The 25,237-nt window shown below is 41.3% G+C and overlaps 1 long non-coding RNA gene across 1 annotated transcript in view; it reads left to right on the plus strand.

Annotated features, from left to right (window-relative positions):
- The window catches only part of LOC139363847 (uncharacterized), a 111,409-nt gene that overhangs the window by 63,538 nt on the left and 22,634 nt on the right, over positions 1 to 25,237 (plus strand). The gene's annotated exons all lie outside the window — the stretch shown is intronic.

The following is a 25,237-nucleotide window of genomic DNA, read 5'->3' on the forward strand; positions in this document are numbered from 1 at the left end:
CATAGGACTCTTACTGTCTCAGGACTTCTGACAGCTTTCTCTGTGTTGCCTTTACATATCTACCTTCCACTATCAGTTCCCAAATGTCTTCTGTGTGTGTATGTGTGTCTGTGTGCACCTCTCTTTGTCTCTTGAGTTCAGATATTCACAGAGAAAGACTCCCATTGGACCAGTTAGTTATCATTCCTCTTGGCCAGCTCTAGCTTACACACTGTCAGCCAGTTGAGGCGTGCTGTTGACTATTCTTAGGTTAGGTGCTTGTTCCTGATTTAACCATTATTGGTCAAAATAATAGGGCTCATATAGGGATTATTTTTGCTGAATTAATCTCTTAGAAGGATGTTATGGGCATGTCAGGCTTTCTGAGTTTTGGTCTGACCAATACACGAATTCCTGCCTTCAACATGCTGACATGACACTTCATTAACATGCTTTTAGCACAATACACACTTCACTGGAAATTGATGCAAACAGACTGTATGCCGTTAGCGGGATTATTACATGAGACAATGACTAAGATAGTCGTACTGTACTGGGCTTGAATCAATCATTCACTTTTAAAAAATTTGTGAACCGTGGGAAACTAGGGAATGGCAGGTAGTTCAATCACATTTATAACCTGAGTGTTCCTGTTATCTATTGCTGCCTAAGAAATCTTCCCAAAAGTCAGTGGCATAAAGCAATGATCACTTTGTGGTGCTCACAGATTCTGTGGGACAGGAATTTGAACAGAGCTCAGTGGGCATGACTTGTGTCTGCTCAGCAATGTCTGTGGCCTCATCTGGGGCTAACCTAGAACAGCTGGTACAGAAATCATCTGGAGATGTGTTCATTCCAAAGCCTGCTCTCTAGGCTGGCATGACTGAAAGGGTAGGCTTAGTTGGGACTGTCCATCAGAGCATCTATGCATGGTCTCTCTGTGTGGATCAAAATTCCATGAGAAAATATTCCAGTGAGCAAGACAGAAGGTACATGGGCTGTTTGACCTACCTTGGAAGTCATATAACATCAGTTCCACCATAATCCACTGGTCCAAGCAGACACAGGCTCACCCAGCTTCATGGGGAGGGGATGTCAATACCACTTCTCAATGGGAAGAAGGTCAAGAAGTTTGTGGTCTTATCTTCAAAAGGCCACACCAAGGACAAATTCTCTTTTTCCCTTAAGGATCACCTCCCTCATGACATGTTGGGAAAGGGAGGCTATTTCAATTCAGCTTCCAAACTGTCCACATAACAGCCAGCTGCTCCTCCATAGAGTGCATCCTTCCTAGCTCCACTGCAGGCCACTGCCCCTTGATGATGATCTTGGCCTCCAATAATAGATAAGGTGTCCAGGATACATTTCTACTACCTCGACGAGGTCTCCATGGAGGCAGCAAGCAGCATAGGGTAGGGCCCATTTCTCACTTCCCTTGACAAAAGCATAATCCACATTTGTGTGGATTTATCAGATTTTGTGAAGTCCTGAGGGAACCAAAGGGAATAAGAATATGTGAAGAAATAACACTACATTATGGGCATGACTCTGCCCAGGTTACAGATGAAATATCTTGAAGGAGCTAACAGGGAATCAAGCTCTTGTATCTGCCTTCATGTCTCCCCTCATCTCTTGGAGAACCTCTTTTTGTAATCTGCATGACAATCTTCATAGACCTTTTGAGAAATCCCAAACCTACCCATGAAGTTGTTTTTGTCTTTAAGATTAATCTATTTTTCAAATAGTGTATTCCCTTAAGTGTGAGTTATTCTGCTCATAGTGATACCCAAGGGGACTCCAGCAGGAGAATCTATGGTGGAAGGTTTGGGCATTCCATATTCCTTAGATCTTTCCAGAAGGAAGCTTTGGTGTTCTAAGTCTCATAGAATAATCAGGAATTATTCATCTAATCCACATGGAGGTCTTCCCATCAATAAAACTTAGATATCTATCTTATTTTTCTTATTGTCTAACTGGTAATGATTCAAACACATACAAATAGACCTTTCAAAAACATGTATTAATTCTTAAATGCAGTATAGGCTAAAAGCATAAGGAGAAAGTGGAAGTGTTTCTAATTGCCTCAGAATTTGCATGATCTTCTCTCTGAGAATGGAAATTAGATTTTATTTCCAATCTCTTAAAAGTACATTATTTGAACCTGCAGGGAATAAGAAATTGACCTGCTGCTGAGCCATGTACAACACACAAGACCTGGCTGACAACTTAGAAATTATGCTTTTAAAGGCTCAATTAAACTTTTAGAAAAGGACAATCTTCTCACTTAGTCTCTGTCAAGAATAGGGAACACAGTGAGTTAGAGGTGGGGGCGGCTTCATTCTTTAAGTCTCAAAGAGTTTGGTTATCCACACTGCCAAAGAACTGGTGGCCCAAGCTCTGTAGCATGAACCCAGACAGTGACAGCAGTATTCTGTCCTGATTCCTAAGAGGGCCTGAAAAGCCATCTCTGGTCTAGGCATGGAGGTCATCCATCAGCAGATCCAACAGTAATAATCTTTCAGAAATATCAACATTGCATATCACCAAAACTAGAGCATAGCCCTACAGACTACTGGGTACTCCTAACCTTGTAATTTGATCCCTTTGGGTACAGTAGACCCCAGCCTCTCAATTAAGAACTCTTCTGTATTGGTGGTTTTATTTCTCTTTGTCTGCCCAGTGACAGTCACTGGTCGAACCAGCTTGGTGTCAGTATTCTTCATTCCTGCCCCTTCTACTTCACCTGCCTTCAAAAACCTTCATGATCTTCTCAGTTCAGTGTTGATTTCCCACTTGTTTCCTCCATTTCCATTTTCTTAAACACAACATCTGTATTTTCTGATTGTGTTCATCTGGAACTCCATTCTTCTAGTAATTAACCCAATACTTATTTGTTTTCTAATTATCCAAACTTCTCTCCTTCCATCCACATCCTCAGGGCCACAAGTCCTTCGGCTTTTAGTATGTTCTTATCATGTAAATGATCAACAATCTATAATTCATTTATTAGATTTTGAACATTTTATTTTGCTGCTAGACCAGCATGAACATAAATGGTCAAAAGTAACTGTATAAATATTGAGATGCCCATAATGACCCTAGCAAGAAGTCCTAAGTGGCTAGTTTGTTAAGACCTATAGTGACTTTGTAATGAAACTTTCTCTTTTCAAGGTCCTATAGTATGGTCAAGGTAAATACCCTGAGATGATTAACTCATTAACTTATTTCCATTTTGTGCTTAAAATATGAATAATGCCAATTTTAGAGAACCACACTTTTATAGTTATAGCTTTTGTTTGAAATAAAGTAGCTTTCATCTTCAGTCACTGAGTTAACTTTCATGTGAGTTAGAAATGTGAAAATTATATTTATAGATTTTTTTGACATAACACTCTCAACTATTTTTATCATAGTTTGGGTATAGGGGAAATAAACATCCCAAAATAAGCTTGGACAAATATTCTTCAGTAAATCTCTTTTGAAGCCTGAATCATGTGGCACTACTGTGTGGTTTCCAGGTCCTGGCAGAGTCCTTTTTCCTCTAGTGACTGCTCTTGCTTTGCCTGTCTGCCTGGCCAACTCCTGGGGATCTCCCAGGACTCAGAGTATGTCTTATATTCTCAGGATAGATTTCTCACACATACCCCTTTCCTTAGGTTTGATCTCGTTCTTAGACATTCTCACAACACCCCCGCTTGATGACACTGTTTACGATTGTGATTAAAGCTGAGGGCAGGGACCATGGCTGCTTCCGCCCACCACTGAATCCTCAGTGCCTAGACCAGAGCCTTGACAAAGTTTAAATGATTTAACTTCAATGATTGAGTTGAATGATTAAATGATCAATTGATATTTGAATGAATGAATGCATAGATAACAATGTGTAAGAGATGATTATAAGAAATGTCAGGGTTTAAACCAGATCTCATTGAAAACATGTCTATCTAATTTGCTGCACATAAACATTATAACAAACATTACTTTGTTTCCTTTTTTAACATATATGGTCCATAATGTCTAATTTTCAGTTTGTAATTCTGACATAGTTATTATTACCATATTAGACTGCATAGTTTTAGTGTCCTATACAGTGATACAGATATAGTAATGAACTTTGCCATTGATCTTCAAAAGTCCAGATTTCTACTTATATTTCTACCTGTGGTGTACAAATCTCTCAACCCATGTGGGCAGTAGCAGTGGTCCTGAGTGAGGCTCTACCCCTTATTGTTCAGAGCTGACTGCTGTTCTTCCTTGAGTCCCTGGCATTCCTGTTAATGGATTGTTGTGGTAAGCATTTGTTTCTCTCCTAATGCTTCTCTCCTGACTCGACATCAATTCCTAAGACCCTTTTCTCCTACCCATTTCCACTCTAAAGAATGGAAAATCTAAATACTTGCTTTCTCAGTCTCCCCCAAAGTTAGGCTTTGCCAGGAGGCTGAGTTGGGGCTAATGAGATACAAACTGAAGTTGTTAGCATTCCTGATAAAAGGAACAGATGTTGCTAATGTCAACATCTTCTACTTTTTATGCCTTGAATGTGGACATGATGGTTGGAGATGCAGCAGCCATCTTGCAACTGTGGAGTAATGAGCTGATGTGCCAAGAATGATGAAGCAGAGAGTAAAAATAACCTGGCTTTTGTTAGCATAGTGACTAGTTCTGGACACTGCCTACCTGAGAGTTTTTTGTTATGGAGGTAAATTTCTGCATGTTTAAGGCTGCATTCATTGGCTTGCTATTAATTGTGCCCAAAGCATTCCTAACTGATAAAGCTAGATAGGCTATTTTTACCCAACTTCTTACTCTAAATCTAAATGTACCCTTAATCTAATTTAATCTTAATCTAAATATAAATCTAATCTTCATATAAAGCTAATCTTATCTAATATGAATCTAATATTAATCTAAATGTAAATATTTTAAGGGGCCTAGACTCGAGAAGGGGTAACAGCCTTTGTCTTTTGATATCTTGTTTTTCCGATGAGACCACAAATAGCAACTTATAATAATGCTAATCCAGATGACTCTATATCTAAGGATGATTTGGCTCTTCCATCTTCATAGCAAAAATAAATAAATACATCTCATACTACATTTCTCATACTTTATAACATAAAAAGCTTTAAAGAATGTGACTCATTTTTAAGAAAAGTAGAAATATCCTTTTTCCCAACTTCCAGTAGGTCTAAGACCTAGACATTACCTTCAAATTAGTTTCAAAGCTATTTTGGAATTAAATAAATAATCTATATCAGCAAACGGTTTTTAACTTTCAAACTTCTATGTTGTGATTCTATGTCTGTAACAGATGAGATGTGTAAAACAATAAAGCCTTTTGGCCCATCATCCAACTTTAAATGAAATCTTCTAGACTATGGTTACTAAATGCTAAATGAAAATGCAGAAATACTTCCAAATTCACTTTATGCAAAACCTCTAAAATGGTTAGTTCTTTTCATCTCTAAAAATTAGGGGAGCCTAAAGCTTTGACTAAAACCATGAAGTAAGCCCTTCCACCTCTGTCTCTCCTTTCCCTCGAAACCCAAAGCTAATAGATTACACATGCTGTTAATGGAACCCCCGTTCCTCTACAAAGTCAACACTGCCAAGACACCCTGACTTTCAGCATGTCTCACCAGTTCCTGGCTTTGGTTTCATGGATCTGAAGCACTCACATGAAACCAGGAAGATCTGCAGTGCAGCACTGTGGAAAATGTGAAACATCAGGCATATGATGTATTTTTAAAATCTGGATTCTGTAACCGAAACTTGGCTTGTCTGCTGTCTGGCTGATAAGGATGGATGAGAGATGAAGATTTTGCTTTGCTGTCTCATGGCAGAAGCATTGATCTTAATAGGGACCTTTCAGGTAGAACGGGTGATTAAACTGGACAGTCTTAACTTTCTACCTATTGGTAATCACTGCTAAAGTTGGAGCTGCCTGGACATTTAAACAGGCCAGGAGCTGGAAATGGAATTGGGGGAGGCACAGAGTGATAATAGGATCTCAGGCTTCAAATAGGCCGCGGCCTTGAGAAAAGCACTGACAGCATTCTTCTGTGGCTGGGAAATTTGACTGTCTGGTGGCCACCTCCCTAGAGAGGGAAGGGGGTGCTCCAGTTGAAAAATGGCATCATTTGTCTTAAGAAGGCCTACTGTTTTGTATTATTTTTGTTGTTGTTTTGGTCAAAAAAAAAATCTTGCTTCTCACCCTTCAAGATGGGTAGGATTGTGCTGGGTATTTTCATCAGGTTGCGTATGTCTGCTTTGCCTCTGCAGAGGCAAGGTGTCATATATGTCATGTCTGTTCAGAGTTTCATAGTCTTTTATTGATCATTCTTTACAGGACCCGTGAGGGAATGGATAAGAAGCATGAACTGGCAAACTCATATTTGTGTTAGTTCACCTGAGTGCATTTCTTTTCCTCTGATATTCATGCCTTTATATAGTTTGGGGGTGGCTGTTTCTCCCAAATATGTTTTGGTGGCCCACTCATACTTAACAGTATTATGGAAATCACTAGTTTTGACAACGACTCTTAAAAAGAAACACAATTTACTTCACAATGTAGTACATCTTCTAAGCCTTTGTGTATACAATGTATAGTCACTTCTGCTTTATTTATGTTTTTTTTTTATGCTGGCCATGCCCACTAAATTTATTTTATGATGCACTAAGGAGTTACAACTTGAAGTATTAAAAAAATTGGGATTTCAAATGACAAAATAATATTTTTGAGTTAAAGATGCATCTAACCTCCTAGTAATAATGGCATAAATCTAAATGTATTGATGTTAAAAATTACCCCTACTCTCAGCAAATTAGGAGAAGAGATCTTCCTCAACTTGATCAAGAACATCTATAAAAAATCTACATCATAATTAATAGTGAGAAACTCAAAGCTTTCTCATCAACATCAGGAATAAAGCACTGCTTTTCAACATCATACTGGAAATCTTAGCTAATGCAAGAAAACAAGAAAAGGAAATACAAGTATACAGGCTGAGAAGAAATAAAACTGTCTTTTTTGCAATCCATGATTGCCTGTAAAGAGAATCTGAAAGAATCAACAAAAAACAAAACTCCTGAAACTAGTAAGTGGCTATAGCAAGATTGCAGGACACAAAGTTAATATACAAAAGTCAATCACTTATCTATATACTAGCAATGAACAAGTCGAATTTGAAGTTAAAAACATATTATAATAAAATATAATTATATGTAATATAACGTAATGTATATGATATATATGTACATTGTATATAACATATATTATATTATAATGTAAATATATTAACATCCTCCAAGTCTGAATACTTAAGAATCTAACAAAATATGTACAAAATCTATTAGAGGTAAACTATAAAACTCTGATGAAACTATTAACAAAGAGCTAAATAAATGAAGATATATTCCATGTTTATAGATACAAAGACTCCATATGGGAAGGATATCAGTTCTTCCCAAGTTGACTTATAGATTCAATGCAATCCCAACCAAAATTCCAACAAGTTATTTTGTGGAAATTGAAAAATTCCTTATAAAGTTTGTATGGAGAGGCAAAAGGCCCAGAATAGTCAAGTCAATATTGAAGGAGAATAACAAAGTTGAAGGACTAACACTACTCCACTTCAGTACTTATTATAAAGCTGCAGCAATTAAGGTAGTGTGGTGTTGGTAAAAGCATAGGCAAAGAGATCAATGGAACAGAACAGAGAGCCCAGAAATAGACCTACACCCATGTAAACATAATCAACTGATCTTTGACAATGGCTATTGTTGGACAGGTTTTTAAAGAAATAGTTAAAACAACTGGACATCCATATGCACAAAAGAAATCTAGACACAGAACACAGACTCTTACACTGTCATAAAATTTAACTCAAGATGGATGACGAACCTAAATGCAAAATACAACACTATAAAACTCTTAGAAGGTAACATAAGGGAAAACCTAGATGACTTTGGGTATGGCAAGGACTTTTTAGATACAATGCCAAAGGCACAAACCATGAAAGAAACAATTGATAAGCTATACTTCATTAAAATTAAAAATTCCTCCTATGCAAAAGACTGCATCAAGAGAATGAGAAGACAAGCCACAGACTGGGAGGAAATATTTGAAAAAGACACAGCTGATAAAGGACTATTATCCAAAATATGCAAAGAATTCTTTAAACTCAACAATTTAAAAAATCAACTAATTAAAAAATTTAAAAAGGCCTGAACAGACATCCCATCAGTGAGGATATACAGATGGCAAGGAAGCATATTAAAAGATATTCACCATCATATGTTATTAGAGAATTTCAAATTAAAACAGTGAGGTATCCCTGCATACCTGTTAGAGTGGCCAAAATCCAAAACAGTGGTAACAACAAATGCTGGTGAGGATATAGAGCAATGGGAATGCCCATTAAATGCAAAATTGTACAACCACTTTGGAAGACAGCTTGGTGGTTTCCTACAAAACTAAACATACTCTTACCATATGATCTAGCAATCACACTTCCTGGTATTTACCCAAATAAATAGAAAACTTAGGTCTACACAAAAACCTGTACACAGACATTTATAGCAATCTTATTCATAATTGCCCAATCTTAGAAGCAACCAAAATGCCTTTCAGTAGGTGGGTGAATAAATAATCTGTCCATCTGGACAATGGAATATTATTCAGCACTAAAAAGAAATGAGCTGTGAAGCCATGAAAATGCATAGATGAAACTTAAATGCATATTACTAAGTGAAAGAAGCCAATATGCAAAGTTACATATTTAATAATTCCAACTCTATGACATTCTGGAAAGGGTAAAACTATAGACACTAAAAAGATTGGTGGTTGCCAGGGGTTGAGGGGAGTGAGGGATGAATAGGCAAAGCACAGATCATTTTTAGGGCAGTGAAACTACTTTTTATGATACTACAATGATGAATACACTTCATTATACATTAAAATCCATAGAATACATATATGTTATCCATGTATAACAAAAAGAATGAATCTATAGACTTTGGGTGATAATGATGTGTCAATGTAGGTTGATTGATTATAACAAATGTATTACTATGATGAGGGAATGTTGATAATGGGGGAGATTATGTGTCTGAGGGGTCAAGGAGTACATGGGAATCTTTGTACCTTCTGCTCAATTTTCCTGTGAGCCTAAAACTGTCCTAAAAATAGCATATTAATTATAAAGAATAATTACTCATGTTCTCTGTGGCAGGCAAACTTCTAAGACAGTCTCTAATAATTCCTGCCTCCTGGCATTCACACTCTTAGATACTCTCTTTCTCTTGTGTAGTCTGGGCCTACTCACTGGCTTCGAATTAATAGAATACAGTAAAAGTGATGGGATACCATTTTTATGTTTGGTTTACAAAAGACTATGACTGTCCTCTTGCTTGCATTCACTCTCTTTCTGGCCCTTCTCACATGCTTTTTCTCATGAATTAAGCTGGACAGGCCCATGTGGCAAAGAACTGGGGGTTGCCTCTGATCAAGTGCAGATTATTCCCCCAGTTGAACCTTCAGATGAGGCCACAGTCCCAACTAACAGCCTTATTGCAGCCTCATGAGAGACCCTAAGTCAAAGAATCCATCAAAACCGTGCCTGGATTCCCAACCTACAGGAACTATGAGATAATAAATGCTTGTTTCAAGCCATTAAAATTTTTGGAGGTAATTTATTTTGCAGTAATAGATAACAAATACATTCTTTCTTAGTAAAACATAAGATTTGAGTTTACACTTTTGATTTTGGGACAGTATCACTTGATTTCGTGTAAGCAATACAGAAAGACTTTTGGATATCTGTCTTTGCTTGGACTTATAGCACTAGCCTAGTCATTGACAAAGAAACTTTCAATAATTGTTTCTGAAGGTTGATGGCTAAGAATTCCTTCAGTACAAAAAGGATTTTAGAGTTTCTATAACTGTAGCATTAAGTATAACCTTATTATAGGAGCACTCCGGTTGAGAAAATTTGGAAGACGATATTAAATTGCTTGACTTAACAAAATGAGGTTTTCTGAGCAAAGCAGGATTAAGACATTTATGAGTAATGCAATTGTCCAGAGTGGCACCAGATATATATTTTCAAATGCTGGAATACCGCAAGATTTGGTCCTTGGATGTTTTCTCTTTTCTACCCACGTTCACTACGTGAGTGACCTCAGCCAGTCACATGTCTCTCAAGTATCATCCAAATGCTGATAAAACCTAAAAATATGTCTCAAATCTAGACTTTTTCCTTGAATTCCATATTTTTTACTCCAGCTGCCTACTCAACCTCTCCATTTTGGTGTCTAATAAGCATCTCAAACTTAACATATCAATATTCAAATCCTCATTTGCCCCCCTTTTCTTAAAATACAACAATTCCGTCTTTTGGATGTTCAAGCAAAAAAATCTTGGAGTTAGTCTGGACTCATGTCTTTCTTTCAAACCTATACCTAATCCCATTAGCAAATCCTTAGCTCTTCCTTTGAAATAATTCAGCATCTGGTCACTTCTCAGACCTCTGGTCCAAGTCTTCAACATTCTTCCTAATTGGCCTGTTTCTGCCTTCCCCCTATACCACCCATTCTTAATACAGCATCCAGAGGGGTTCTTATAAAGCAAAAGGCACATCTGGTCACCCCTACTCATGACACTACAAAGACTCATCTCACTCAGAGTAAAAGCCCAAGCCTTTATAAATGGGCCACAATGTGCTACTTCGACACTTCCTGCCTCTCCCCTCTTACCTTGACTCCTGCCACTCCCACTCCCTTTCTCCAGTCATGCTGGCCTCTTCCTTGCACGAGACTGAAGTAGGGCCCTTTCTGCTGAGAATGGTTTTTTCTTTAGACATCCACATGCATCACTGATTCAGTTCTTTCAGGTCTTTGCTCAGATATTAGTGGAGATTCCTTGGCCACCTTTGTAACTATAAAATGTAGTTACCTGTCCCCTGCCCTCAGAACTCTTTATTCCTCTTCCCCATTTTTATATGTATCACTTCGTCCCAACATGCCATACATTTTACACTGAAGTACCATACATACCACACATTTATTGTATGTTTCCCAACATGGCAATCTGAATATTTTTATGTGTATCCTCTGTGCCCAGAACAGTACTTGGTTCAAACTAGACATTGCTAATTTTTTTTTTCCTGAATGAATGGATGAAGCTCTTTCCTCAACAGCCTTTCTTTGCTTTTCCACTCCCATTTACAGGTATTCATCTGGTAGTTCTACGAGCACCAAAACTTCGAGAGAATCCAGCATAGAGACTAGTCATAGAGAAGAGTTACACATTTTGTCTTTAGTTGAAAGACACAATTGTATGAAGTCTGATTTCCTTTAGGCATGACTTTATTTCTTTCAGCTTCTACCTTACAGACTGGTGATCATTTAAGCAATAGCAGGAAAGAAAAACATCTGAGGTCTCAGTGGTCTGAAAGAATTAGAAGAATATTGGATTCAACAGCGATCTAGTCCATGATGAGTAAAAGCAATATTTCTGCAGGCACAAGGCATGACCACCCCTGTTAGAAGTGAGTTAGTAAAAAGAAGGTATCACAAACCCTTGGGAACTCAGTTTCAGAATGCTTTTGTAGACCTGACTCATGTAGACTTTCAAAAACCTCACAAACACCAGGAGAAGTGCCTGGTGTTTGAGGACATCAGTAAGGGAACTGAGCCTGATCAGAGAGGTCACGACAAGTTTCTGAAGGACTTAGCATGTAATGCCATTAGCATGTAGTGCCTGTCTTAAGATATGTGCCTTTCTCCCTAGATGAGACTATTTATAAATAATACTAGAATTGATTAATATCAAAAGACCTGCCTAAATAATGGAAAGGAATGCTACAGAGAGAAACCAGAAGCCATGGACACTCCAGCTCACATTCTTTTCTGACAGCATCATGCTTTCGGGGAGGAACAAAGGCCCGCTTGCTGAATTAGAGATGGGCTGGCAATCAGAATGTTGAATTTCTTGGCATTTGCTAGTTTGGGGCTTAACCTTCTGAATACTTGAATGTAATTACATGTGGTTTCTTAAAAGAGCCCCAAACAAAGGAAATCACTTAAGGAATGTCCTAAAAGACATATCATTTAGAGAAACTATGCTTTGGTCCTTCCAGACTTGAATATACCTTTTAAGAGACTTCCTCATGAATTGTTGGAATTTTCAATCACTTGAGACAATAATCCTGTGAACTCAAATTTCTCAACTCATGGTATCCAAACTACACAAAATGCTCCTTCCTTGCCAAAAATTCTTTTAAATGCATAATTTCAACACAGAAAGCAGCTTTGACAACAACCATACCTCATTTACTATAGATCCTGAAAGAAAGCAAGGGAGACCAGTGGGCGCTGGGATGGCGACTATATTTTGCAAAAGATGTTTGAATGAAAGGAGATATATAAATAGTACAGTGTTTCATTTATTGATCACTTGGAAAGGAGCTAACCTGTGTATTTAGAAATGCACAGATTTTCTTTTCTAACATTTGCCTCATTCTTAATATTAATATCTAATATTAATTATTTTCTATGTGCTAAGCAAAGTGCCTTACATGAGGCCAGGCATGGTGGCCTCATGAATTACTTTGCTAATTTGTATGGCAGCTCTCTGAGATAGATATCATTATCATGTCTATTTTACATAAGGAAAATGAGGATAGCAAGTTTAACTGATTTGCTGAGTTAGTCTACTCTAAATTGTGGAGCCCAGTCCCTATGCTGGTCTATATGACCAGACTCCCTGCTTTTAAACCCAACAAGCCCTGCCCTCTCCACTGTCGCCAGTCATCCATGGTAATTGCATGGAACTACTAATGGCACTTCTGCAGCTTCCTGTCTCCCAGGAGGATCTGGATGGAGCCAATTCCCTGAGGTTCCACTGTCTGGAAATAGTCTGTGGCCTGTGTCCAAGTGCATTTGTTTTCCCGTGCCTTTAACCTAATGACACGGTGCACAGAATGGAATTGTCCTTCCTTAAATGGCCAGCGGATGGCTTTAATAAGTGGGGGTGGAGCTAACAGTTGTCAGAGGCCTGTATGGTTTTAGAAGAGTGTTTCCAAGGATGAGATTCGATCCTTAAGGATTTGTTCTAATACTTTTCATTCCCAAAGCATAGTAATGTGGTTTCATATCCCTTTTAACTTCTCCAGAGGCCATTCCCTTTTCCTCTGTTTGTGGTCTGAAAGGACTATTGGCTGACTCTGAGGTTTGGGCAGTAGTGGAGAGCCAGGTGGGTAAGCGCTGTCTGGTTTCCGGGCACGGCGTCCCCAAGGCATTGGCTAGGCCTCCATTTATGACCCATACTCACCCACGGGGGAGAGATTACTGCTCTCAAACCTATATGGGGAAGTGGTGCATGTTTGGGTGGGAGAGGGCCGTGTCAATGTATATTACAGTTGCCACACCTGCTATTTTTAAGAGATAATGCATTCATAAACACATGCATACAAATCTTCTTGTAGGCAGTAAATTGGTTACATGGTAAGTTCCTACTATGTTAGATACTGTAGAAGGTGATGGGAATAAAACTGTAAGCAGGAACAGACACTGCCTCTGGCTTCCTAGAGTTTGCAGTCTACTGAAGGAGATGGATAGTAAAACTGTAACTGTGGTTAGTGCCGTGAAGGAGAAGTGCCTGCTGTTTGAGGGCATCAGTAAGGGAACTGAGCCTAATCAGAGAGGTCAAGACAAGTTTCTGAAGGACTTAAGGTAGATTGACCATGAATCTGAAGGAGGAGGGGTAGAAGAAATGACCTAGACAAAGGGAGCAGGGGATGTCTCCAGGCCAAGTTCCAGTGCATGTCAGGGCCACATGACCAGATGGAGTATGGCACGAATCCTACCGCAGGGAAGCAGTAGGAGAGGAAGATAGTGGCCCTCTGCCCTTGTGACACCCTCTTGGCCCACACCCTTCCCAGAGCTGTCATTTACACTGTCCTTTCTCTCCCCTCTGAGGTTGTGGCTACTATGAGTAGTAGGTGACAGCAGCCAACAGGAGCCCATCAATTTAGCAAAGCCAATTTTGTCTCCTTCACAAAATGAGCTACTGGCAGTTTCAAACCTACACCCCTCCTCTTATGTAGTTTTCATGTGTTCCTGTCTCTTCCAACCGGTGAGAGCAAATGCCTCTGGAAAGTCTTCCTCTGCTCTAAGGTTGTACTTGCTAGATGGAGAACCCACAATGCAGCAGCTGCAGCCGGGCTCCAGCTACGTGTGTGTCACATGCACATTCTGGCCTTAAGCCCAGCTACAGACAGGATAGGGGCACTGATGCCCTCCAGAAGGAGTGCTCCAGTGGGGTGATAGTCAGCCTCTCCCCCTGTGACAGCGAAAGACATCAGGAGACATGTGCACAATTGTTTGTGGTGACTCCATCTGAGGTAGACCACCTGGGCATGGCAGATGGCAAAAGCATTTCTCACTTCAGAAAATTTTCCATCTAGAGAAGGTAGAAGGAACTATCCCCAGAAGCAGAATGTAAGCAGGTGAGAAAACGCAATTCCTTCTTTCAGTCTAGCCCAGGTGAATTACTGTCCCTGTCCCACACCACAGCCAGGGATTGAAGGACACCTCCTCTCTCACTCACTAGGCTAGAGAAGCACAAGGATTAAACGCTCAGCTTATAAAGGGCCTCCTTTGTAAGTAATTCCTTCGGGTAAAAAGGAAAAATAGGGTCTCTGTATTTATTCTCAAGAAAGAGAAGAAAACCACCGTTGCAGTCGCCTTGTGATTTGTGACCCACCCTCCTCGAGTTGGGTGCTGTGGAGCTGGGGCCTGAGGGCAGGTCCGAGAGCAGTGCCTCTCTCCTCAGCCTCTGGTGAGGACCACACAGCCTCTTGCCTCTGCGCAGTTTCCTGGCTTCAAATTCAGGCTCCCTAACACCCATTTCTACCTTCTTCCTTTTGGCAGAAACCCTTGGGCCTCTCTTTTGTTGCGTAACAAATTCCGTGCTCCCCTTTCCACCCAAATGCCTGCCTGGGAAGGCAGTCTCCACAGACTTCGTGAGTGATTCCAATGGCCTCATGCACGACTTTGATGGAGGGACATTCCCGTGGCAGCTTCAGGGTCCCAGAGTTTCCCTCACCTTGACTGGCTTCCTTCATTTCTGGAAACTTCTCCATCAGTGAGGGCAGTGGGCTGGGCTGCACTCAGGAGTGGAGGAACGGACTTTCTGAGTTGCTACTTTATTGCCAGAGGTGCCTGAGGTGAGCGTCGACCTCACTGGTTACCAACCCAGGCCGTGCATTAGAATTACCTGGGGAGCCTTACAAGCTACCATTGCCCGAGCCCCAGCCCAGCCCTTTTAAATCAGAGTATCTGGAGACACAACCGGGAAAAATATTTGCTAATGTTCTCCAGGTGGTTCTGACGTGCAGCCGGCATTGAGAACCAATGATTTACTCTCTCCTGGTCCACGCCCTCTGCCCTAGATCTATTAGGACACAGGGTTGGAGCTTCTTACTCATCTACTCTCTGGCTTCAGATGATATAGGAAGTGATAAATTTAGCAACGTGCATCCCCGCCAGGAGACAGAAAGGTGAGAGGGGAGAAAGAAAGAGTTGCATTCCCACAGGCCTCACCTTCCCCTGGCAAAACCTACTTAACTGAGAGATACTGCTCCTATAGGCATTTTCTTTTATCCTGGAAAAATCCAACGTTTGCAGGATGCTCTTTAACCTCATGTATTCGGTGCTACCTATGAACCCTTTGAAAATCCATATATATATATATATTCTTTTTAGAAGGAGGACCTCATTTGGACCAGCCTCTGACCCCATGATCCCTCTGGGGTGGCAAATGCTTGTCAATTCAAGAGGCCCGGCATGAGCTGCAGTTGGTAAGATGCTATCAGCTCCTCAAACCCAGAACCACCTAACCCTTTACTCACGAGATGTTTGAACCTAACAGACACTCCCTGAGCTGTGCAACCCAGCCAAAGCGAGGGGCAGGCAACAGCACACGGAGGTGGTTCTTGCTCTGCCGTCAGTTATGATGTCTGGTACTGTCTCAAGTCTAACTAACGTAGGTAGCAGTGAGTCCTTGTGAGGCAGTTAGAAACTGATTCCATTTAGATAATGGAAAGAATTGAATTGGTTGAAACTCAGATCAAAGCTCATTAAACTTGCATTGACTCTTGGGCAACCACAGATAACATCAGAAAAATGTGTGTTTTTTTTCTTTTCCTCTTTTTTGTCCCCCACCCCCACCCCACATCCCTACCTCTTTGCTGAGGCAATTGTTCACATGAAATAAGATCGTATTGCACTTCAGATGGAGCAAATTAGACCCTGGATGGGTTTTTTAAAGCTCCCCCAATTCTCTTGACTGAATTTATTTGGCCACTGTTTTTCAGGATAAGCTCACATGAAATCTCAGAAAACTTCATCTTGAATTTTGTGATTCACTTTGCGCAGGACATCCACTTTGAATAAGGCACAGTGGTTTCATCCTCCAGCTATGCTGGTCACAGATCATGGCAATTATGGGCAAATGTCTGTTTCCAAGTCTGCCACTGTCAGTTAAATTGTACCTGATCTAAAATAACGCAAGGCACCGGCTCTGGCCCTAGGTTTGGGACCCACACACAGAGGGCATGTGCCGCCACAGAGGAAAAGGCACTGCCTGGTGGGTTCTGACACTGGACACGTTTGTCAGCTGCAGTGTTGAAGGAGGCTGTAGTGCCTTTGGGCCAGGGGCCAATGCACCCGCTTCCAGCCAGTATTCTCATTCAGAACTTTCTTGGATAGGACCAGAGTTTCAAAATTCAAGAATGAACCATGTATTGGTTTTCTAGGGCTGTCATAACAAAACTATTCCAGACTGGGTGGCTCATAATTCTGGAGGCTGTAGGCAGGGTTGGTTATTTCTGAGGGCTGTGAGGGGAGGATCTGCTCCAGGCATCTCTCCTTGGCTTGTAGAGGGCCCTCCTTTCTGTCTCTTCACAATGTCTTCCCTCTCTGTGTGTCTCTGTTCAGATTTCCCCTTTATGAAGATGCCAGTCACACTGAATTAGGGACCACCCTCGTCACTCCATTTTAACTTGATTGCTTCTGTAAAGGCCCAGTCTCCAAAAACAGTCACATTCTGAGGTACTGAGGGTTAGGAGTCCAGTGTATCTTTTTGAGGGGATACAATTTAACCCATAGTAGACCACAATTAAAATGGAATGTAATAATAAAAACTAACTTTTATTGAGCATTCATCATCTGAGTTTGGCATTGCTCAGAGTGCCTTACATTAATTAATTTAATCCTCACAATCCTATGAAGTCAGTATCATTATTACCCACATTTTACAAATGAGCAGATTGAGTCCATGGCAAGAGTAACTTGCCCAAGGTCACGCTGCTGGTAAGTCAGAACCAGACTCAAAAATAGTAGTCTAATTCCACAGCAGATTCCGTCAACAACTATTCTACATAGCCTCTCCTTTATGGGGTTCAGCATAGAGACTATTTTGATGTCTGTGGTAGCCGTGAGAATGTGGCTCAGAGACTTCCATCTATGGGGAACTCAATCGACCAAAGGCCCCAGCTCCTGCACTTTGAAACCTGTCACTATGTTATTACTGAGGCCACGCTTCCCATGGGCTGCTCCCAGCCAATGCCCAAACAATGGCAGGGAGACTAAGGCATCCCGTTCCTGGGAGATATGGGACTTACATGGTGGCCCACTTTGGTTCAGGGACTCCCTGACAGCCTGCCAAGGCTCCGTTACTCTGCAGGCGGTCTAGGAAGCTTCACTCACCTTCTTCCCTTTCCTTTCCTCTCGCCTCCACTGCAGGTCAAGCCTGCATCCCAGTCTCCTAATAAATCATTGCATGTTTAATGGCATCTTGATGTCTATGTCTTGGAGGTCTTGGACTAACACAATACTCTATTTAAACAAAAGCATCAGAAAATAATATGTAGGTTTAATTCTGATTCAAATTGACTTAGTTTATCAGTGTTTTAAAAGTCATAAAACAAAAAAAGTGTATTTTTCACACTAGGTATGGTTAGTGATGCCATAGATGTCTTTTGTTTAGTGTTCTAGAAATTAATGTAGTTTATGCCAGTTTTAATGTTGCTTCTGTCGTCCTTACTCAAACATGCAGAGCTCCCATAGTCTAGCACATAGCAGGCCCCAGCAACTGACAGACAGACAGACTGACTGACTGAAAGAATGGAAAACCTTTTCTCCTCCCATGTTCTCTAAAGTTAGGCTGGTTGGAGGAGGAAGGTGGGTTCTCCAGGCAAGAGGGGGCAGGAGAAGGCAGACAGGCTGATGATGAGGTCCTGATTATAAGAACATTACCTGGACAAGAGCATGACCTTATGGAAGCCAAGTGCAATCACAATGAACCTGGTTGCTGTGAGACACTGCATTCAGACAGACAGGGCAGACCCTCATGAATTCATAACGTGACCAGTTATGTCATGGAGGCAAGAGCAATGGTCTTTGGGTGACTTTTTAACTGGTTGGTATTATTATTAAAATAAACAATTACACCCCCTCTTTTATCAATTGAACCATTTACCTTGGTAGTAACCTCCTAAAGCTAGATCAGGGACTTTAATCCTAGGCCTTAATCACCACCACTAGTTAGCTAGCTAGCTGACTAGTGCGCGTTTAACCTTGCTGGGCCTCAAACTTGTCTTTTGTAATTAAATGAACTGAATTACAACATGAGGTGGTTAGGATAAATGATCTCTAAGGTCCTTCTCTATGCTAAGTTTCTGTGAAATGCCCATCTTGGTGTGAACACGGATCAGCCCAGATAAATGTGCAGGATGTCATGACAGGATAGAAAATTCCTTTTAGCAGTGAACCATTTCTGCTATTTTCTCCCCAAGAAAAGCTACAGAGTGACTCCCTCACTCTCTGGAGTGTTCTAACCATAGTTAGTCTGGGGCATTTGACCAAGGCAAGAGAAGGAGTGTCTGACTCTTTACAAGCTTAGTGGCCCTCACCTGCCAGTTGGCTATGCCAATCCATGTGCTTACTAAAGTATTGGTTTATTTTAGTTTTGGGAAGAACAACTTGGCCCATAGTATATTCAAATGTCTATAATAATATATCTGTTATCATGGTATCCTGTTGAGTCTTCCTCCATGGTTAACAAGTAATACTAGCAGTGACTTTTTCAGTTCACTTTTCCATTCCTGACCATCCCGGGAATGTTTAAACCAAGGCATAGAGCTGATGGAAACTGGCTCCCCTGACCAGCATGAACATACGTGGGACAGCTTTGATGTGACGGATGGGATAGAGGTTGCTGATAGGGCTTGCTAATAATCCAGCGAGGTGATGTCATTCTTGGCAGAGCCCAGAAAGAGAAACAAGAGGCCAACAGCTCTCCTTGGCTGATAAAGTCCCTTCAGGGTTCCTTGACTCCGCTGTTGCTAAGCAGATGAGATTGGAAAGTTCTGTGAGCCCAGCTGAGCCATCTTACCTCCTGGGGACAGGAGTTTTTGTCAAGAAATCTTGGGTCACTAGCTGGTTTACATAAATCCCTCAGAAAGCTTTGCACTGCCTTTGAAAATACTCCCTGGAATAGACATTTATAATAGAGCTAGGAGATAATTAATTCCTGGGGATACAGTGCTTTGTGCTAGAATTGCTTCACTCCACAGGGGAGAGATTGAAGCTCTTCTAGCCTTTGAGTCTTTCCTGATTTTGGATGGTCAAGGAAGGGAAAGGAACAGGACTCAGGGAAGAGAAGACAAAACTTGACGGGACTTTTGATTCAGGAATTATGAAACAAAACCCATGCTATTTAATATAATGGATCTCTTTTTTTTTTTCTTTTGATTTCCTGAATTTTTCTTAAACCAAGGACCCATGGAATCCTCATGTTTCCGGGTGGAGTGACCATCTGGTGGTTTTCCCCCAGTACAGCCTGGTCCTGGTGGCATGTACCTCCATAGCCAGTGGCCCCTCTTCAGTTGGCCTGCCACTTCCTCAGTGACTGCACCTCTGACCCTTTGACCCTTTAGGACAGATGCTCATCCCGATACAGGAGCCACATAGAGCCTTATCTGTACTCATTAGGGAAGCCCTGAGAAATATTCAATGCCTTGAGGAAAAGCATCCACTATAAAAATGCAGGAGGCTGGGCGTGGTGGCTCATACCTGTAATCCCAGCACTTTGGGAGGCCAAGATGGGTGGATCATGAGGTCAGGAGATCAAGACCATCCTGGCTAACACAGTGAAACCCCATCTCTACTAAAAAATACAAAAAATTAGCCAGGCGTGGTGTTGGGCGCCTGTAGTCCCAGCTACTCGGGAGGCTGAGGCAGAAGAATGGCGTGAACCCAGGAGGTGGAGCTTGCAATGAGTCGAGATCACACCATTGCACTCCAGCCTGGATGACTGAGCAAGACTCCATCTCAAAAAAAAAAAAAAAAAAAAAAAAGATTGCAGGACCTAGTCTGCAAGGAACTCCATGAAACCTAGGACACTTGATCATGATATTCCAAGCTGTTGAACTTTCTCCAAGGGGTGGAAGTTTCTATGTTGGCTTAAACATGTACATTATTTGCCAAATTGCCTAGGAATACAGGCCTTTGTATTTCAACATAATTAGAATCATTGAGAATAACAGGCTTTTAGGTGGCTGGTGATATTTTCAGTGATCTTTCTGCAGAAATCTTGCAAATAAGTATATTTCTTGATTTATAGAATAGATACCACCTAGCAGGCTTGGAAAGAGAACAAATGCTGGTAAAAACAGATGATATTTCCCAGTTGACTTTTATGATAATCAGGGCTCCGTTGCCATGGAAAAAATCCATCAAGTATGCTGAGTTGAAAACACTTGGGAAGAAGGCTGATGGTTATTTCCAATCCCATAGAGTGCAACACTCACCCATTCCACAAATACTTACTGAAAGACTACTATGTGCCACATGGTGTTCTAGGAGCAAGGGAAATGGCAGTGAACAAAGCAGACACAAATCTCTCCTCTCGAGAGTACATTCTGGAAGGACAAGACAGGCAATAAAAAAAAATAGCTAAAATGTAGACTACGTCAAATAGCAATAAATGCTATGGAAAAAAATGAAAGCAGGGAAGGCAGATAGGGAGAGCCAAGATGGAAGTGGGAATGAACAGGGAAGGCTTTGCTGAGATGATGATATTCAAACGAGGACCTGAAGGAAGGCAGGGAGTATGCCATGAGGCTGCTGGGGATGATCATTCAGCAAGAGGTGCAGCAAGTGCAGAGGTCCTGTGGCAGGAGCCTGGCATGCAGAGAAACAGCATAAAGCCCAGTGTGGCTGTGCTGTGGTGAACAAGCAGGAGAGTAGGAGGAAGAGGTCAGAGGCAGCAGGACACCAGGTTATATAGGCCCTGTAGGCCCTGCCATCATCTGTTTGTAGGACTTCTCTGCCTCAGGCCCTTCTCTTGACACGTATATCCATAGCTCACCATCCTACAGGCTTAGCTCCTCTTCTGAGCCATTGTTGTCTTCTCTGGCCACCATCATTGCTGAAGCCCTCACTGGCACCCAGAGCACTCATTATCTCCTAGGTCTTCTTGTACTGCTACAACGGTTGATTTGTGTCCATTTCACTGGGCTAAGCGATGCCCAGATAACTGGTCAAACATATTTCTGGGTGTGTCTGTGAGAGTGTCTCTGGGAGAGATTAGCTTTTGAATCGGTAGACTAAGTACAGAATATCTGCCATCACCAGTTTGGACGAGCACCCTCTAATCCACTGATGGCCTGAATAGAATAAAAAGGCAGAGGAAGGGAAAATTCTCTCCTCTTCTTGAGCTGGGGCATCTGTCTTTCCTGCCCCCAGGCATCAGAGTTCCTGGTTCTTTGGTCTTTGGACTCCAGGATTTAAACTAGCAGCTTTTCTGGCTCTCTAGCTTATATAGACAGCATATCATGGCACTTTCCCTGCTTGTATAATCACATGAGCCAATTCCCACAATAAATCTCCTTGTATAGATCTACTTATATTCTATTGGTTCTGTTTCTCTGGAGGACCCTAATAAAACCACCATGTCAAATTGCATAATTTCCTGTGTACGTATGTCTTCACTTTCCATCAAGATTCCTGCTCAGTCGGGGTAAAGCCGTGTGTAGCCTTTTCCCTTATTTCCTATAACAGTTGGCACAGTATTAGGCACTCAGCAAACACAAGGAAAATGCCTGCTGCATAGAAACTTCAACTCTACAGTTAAGGCTTCGAGAACTTTATTAGTTCTTTCCCTTTTGTCTGAGTCTGAGGGAGAACACTGTTAGAGATAGTCTAATCGTGTCTACTAATCAATATTCTTCTTTTAAGTACAATGATCTAATACAAGAAGTATTTCGGCCCCAAACTCCAGGATTACAGAGTTTCAAAGTTTGCTACATTTGCCCTACTTTATTTAGTTTATACTTGGAAAATAGTGCAAGTTTGAAAAATAATTCTGAATTTGCTCTTTGCTTAAAATAAAAAAAATAGATTCTTCTTTTTTTCTTTTTTACCTTACAAGTAGCTTTCATATATATCATGTGAAATCATGAAGATACAATATTCTAAAGTTCTTAGATACTGACTCTTAGTTTAGTGCAAGAATGGGCAACTTTTCTGAAAGGGGTGCCATACTATGTACTTAGATCTGTGGAGCTTCCTGAAGGTAGGCATCTCACTGTGTTCCTGTGGTTTCCCATTATCTAGAAACCGGGGGACCAGGGGTCAATAAATGCTGCTGTGTAAAAACTATCATCATCCCCATTGTACAGATGAGGAAGGTATAATTCAAGGTTGTAATTTGCTGAAGGTCACATAGAAAATTAGTGGCAAATCTGAGACTAAAATTCATTTTTTTCTGACAAAGTTGGTTTGAGTCAGGGCTCACAGATTTGTTGTTAGCAATCAGCATTTTGGAATACATAATAGGAGATACGGGGGCTCTTTATTTTGTATTTTGTAAACTTGACATAGAACTCTGAGGGGACAAATGAGACAGCTTCTTGGATTCCTGTCTGGTGGAAGCAGGAAGATGTGAGGATTCTGAGCAGAGAGCAGGAGAAAGGATCCAGGATCAGAGATGACACCTGGAGAGCACAGTAATGGCAGCTAAAGAAGCATCCTAGGAGGAAGATGGTGCCAAGGGCACTTGCTGTTTTCTTCTGCCATCAAAACAGTTGTCTCATACTTCTTCCATGAGTCCTGTGGTTTACAAGTATTTGGATGAACCCTGTTCGATGGAGGGATAATATCTGGATACAAATAAGGTATTTTGCTACCAGGTATGGTGGCACACACCTGTAGTCCCAGCTACTCAGAAGGCCAAGATGGAAGGATCACTTGGGGCCAGGAGTTCAAAAGCAGCCTGGGCAACATAGCAAGGCTCCATCTCTAGCAAAATTTTTAAAAAATTAATAAAGCATGGTGGCACACCTCTAGTCCCAGCCACTTGGGAGGCTAAGGTGGGAGGATAACTTGAGCCCCGGAGTTCTGGGCTATAGAAAGCTATGCTGATGGAGTGTCCACACTAAGTTCAGCATCAATGTGGCGACCTTCTGGGAGCAGAGGTCCACTAGGTTGCCTGAGAAGGGGTGAACGAACCTGCCCAGTCAGAAATGGAGCAGATTAAATAAGTCATTTTGGTAGAAACAAGTGATTTCTGGTTACTAGGCACTAACTAGGAGAGCAGAGAAACTGTCTAGTCGGGAGCCAGGAAGAGACATGAGCAAGGAGAATCGTTCCAAGAACTGATTCCTAGAGCAGCCTAGGCCTGGGAAAGAAGATCTGTAAACTGGTCTTTAACTGAAGATAGACAGGTGATTTGGGGAAGAGGAGGTTATCATCTGGGCAGGGCTTCCTCCTTTTTCAGGAATGGTGAATGGAAAGATGAGGGTCTAATGTCAGCATGGTGAGATCAGCCTGACACTTCCAGCTCCCACCTTCTCAAACTAATGCCTCGTCTTTGGCTGTGTCCTATTGGGTAGATGTGAGGGAGGCCACTGATCTGGAGAGCTGAGTTCTAGCCCTAACACTGACGCTCTGTATATGGCCTTAGACGAGCTTCCTACCTCTCTTGCCATCCATTGTGTAAAAGGAGTTTCCTTAACAAATGATCTCTAAGATTTTTCAGCTGAACACTTTGTGATCTTCTGACGTACTTCCCTCAGGTCACCAATATTGGTTTGCCGAAGATGGAGTTTAATAGAGAAGAGTGAGGAAGGATGGGTCATTTTGAAAAAGCTGGCTGGGAGCCCAAGGACTGGGTCTTTGTGCAATGTTGGCATCTGTCTGAGATAGCACAGGTTTGGTCAAGTAATTCCTTTGGTACTCTTTCTTTAGATCTAGTACCAGTGGGGAAAGAAATATGGGAAGGAGATCCAGGCCATGCTGTGAAATGAAGCCCACTTCACTTTTTTTGCCACTAACTAAAACCTATATCCAGGTACCATTTAGCTGTACTTGCACAGCAGACTCAGGCCTCCAACTCACATTCCTGTCCAGTGTACAATTTCCCAACCTATCATTCCCATTTCAAGGATAAGTGATCTACATACTTGGCTGAAGTTATTTTTACCAAGCTTACAAATAGTGCCCACCCTTTTACCCAGAAACCACAATCAAACCAAAGCAAACCAGAAGGATCAAAAGGCAAACACACTGGTGGAAAAAGTAGTGACACCCTCCTTAAATAGCCTTTTTGAACCTCTTCAGTTTATAAATAGCGACTCATTTAACTCCATAAAAATAAATTGGCTCTGGGTCAGATCAGTTGGGTCTGCTTGTGAGAAGACGAATTATGTAACAGATCCAGCCAAATATTGTAGCCTAAATATTGGCCCTATTAGAACTGTTGAGCTGAATTTTTCAGAACAAAATTCATAACATTCCTCCCCTCCCGATTCTGTTACTGCCTCAAACATGCCTTTTTTTTCTGTTTCTTAAGCTTCAGACGGGGAGCCCCCAGAGCGACCTAACCCTCGTTGACATATTCAGTTTTCTGATTTATGGGAATCATGAAAGATTATTGTACTTTGTCTGAACGAAGGTCCTCACTGTGAAAACATCGCAAAGACCACAAACGTGGACACTTCTCTGCCGCAGCCGGACCTCATGGCCTTTGAAGGGAGCCATTCAGCGTGTAGGCTACAGCCTGCGCATACATTGAATTCTGTGGGCTTGCTTTTGCTGGAAGACTTCTATGGATTAGGGAGCTTCTCTGGGTTCTGTGTAAAAGTTCACTGCAAACATTTGCTCAGTCTGTGCATGGTAAACATTTACAAGC

The sequence above is a fragment of the Macaca nemestrina genome, chromosome 6 (assembly GCF_043159975.1).
Source record: "Macaca nemestrina isolate mMacNem1 chromosome 6, mMacNem.hap1, whole genome shotgun sequence".
Classification (NCBI taxonomy): Eukaryota; Metazoa; Chordata; class Mammalia; order Primates; family Cercopithecidae; genus Macaca; species Macaca nemestrina.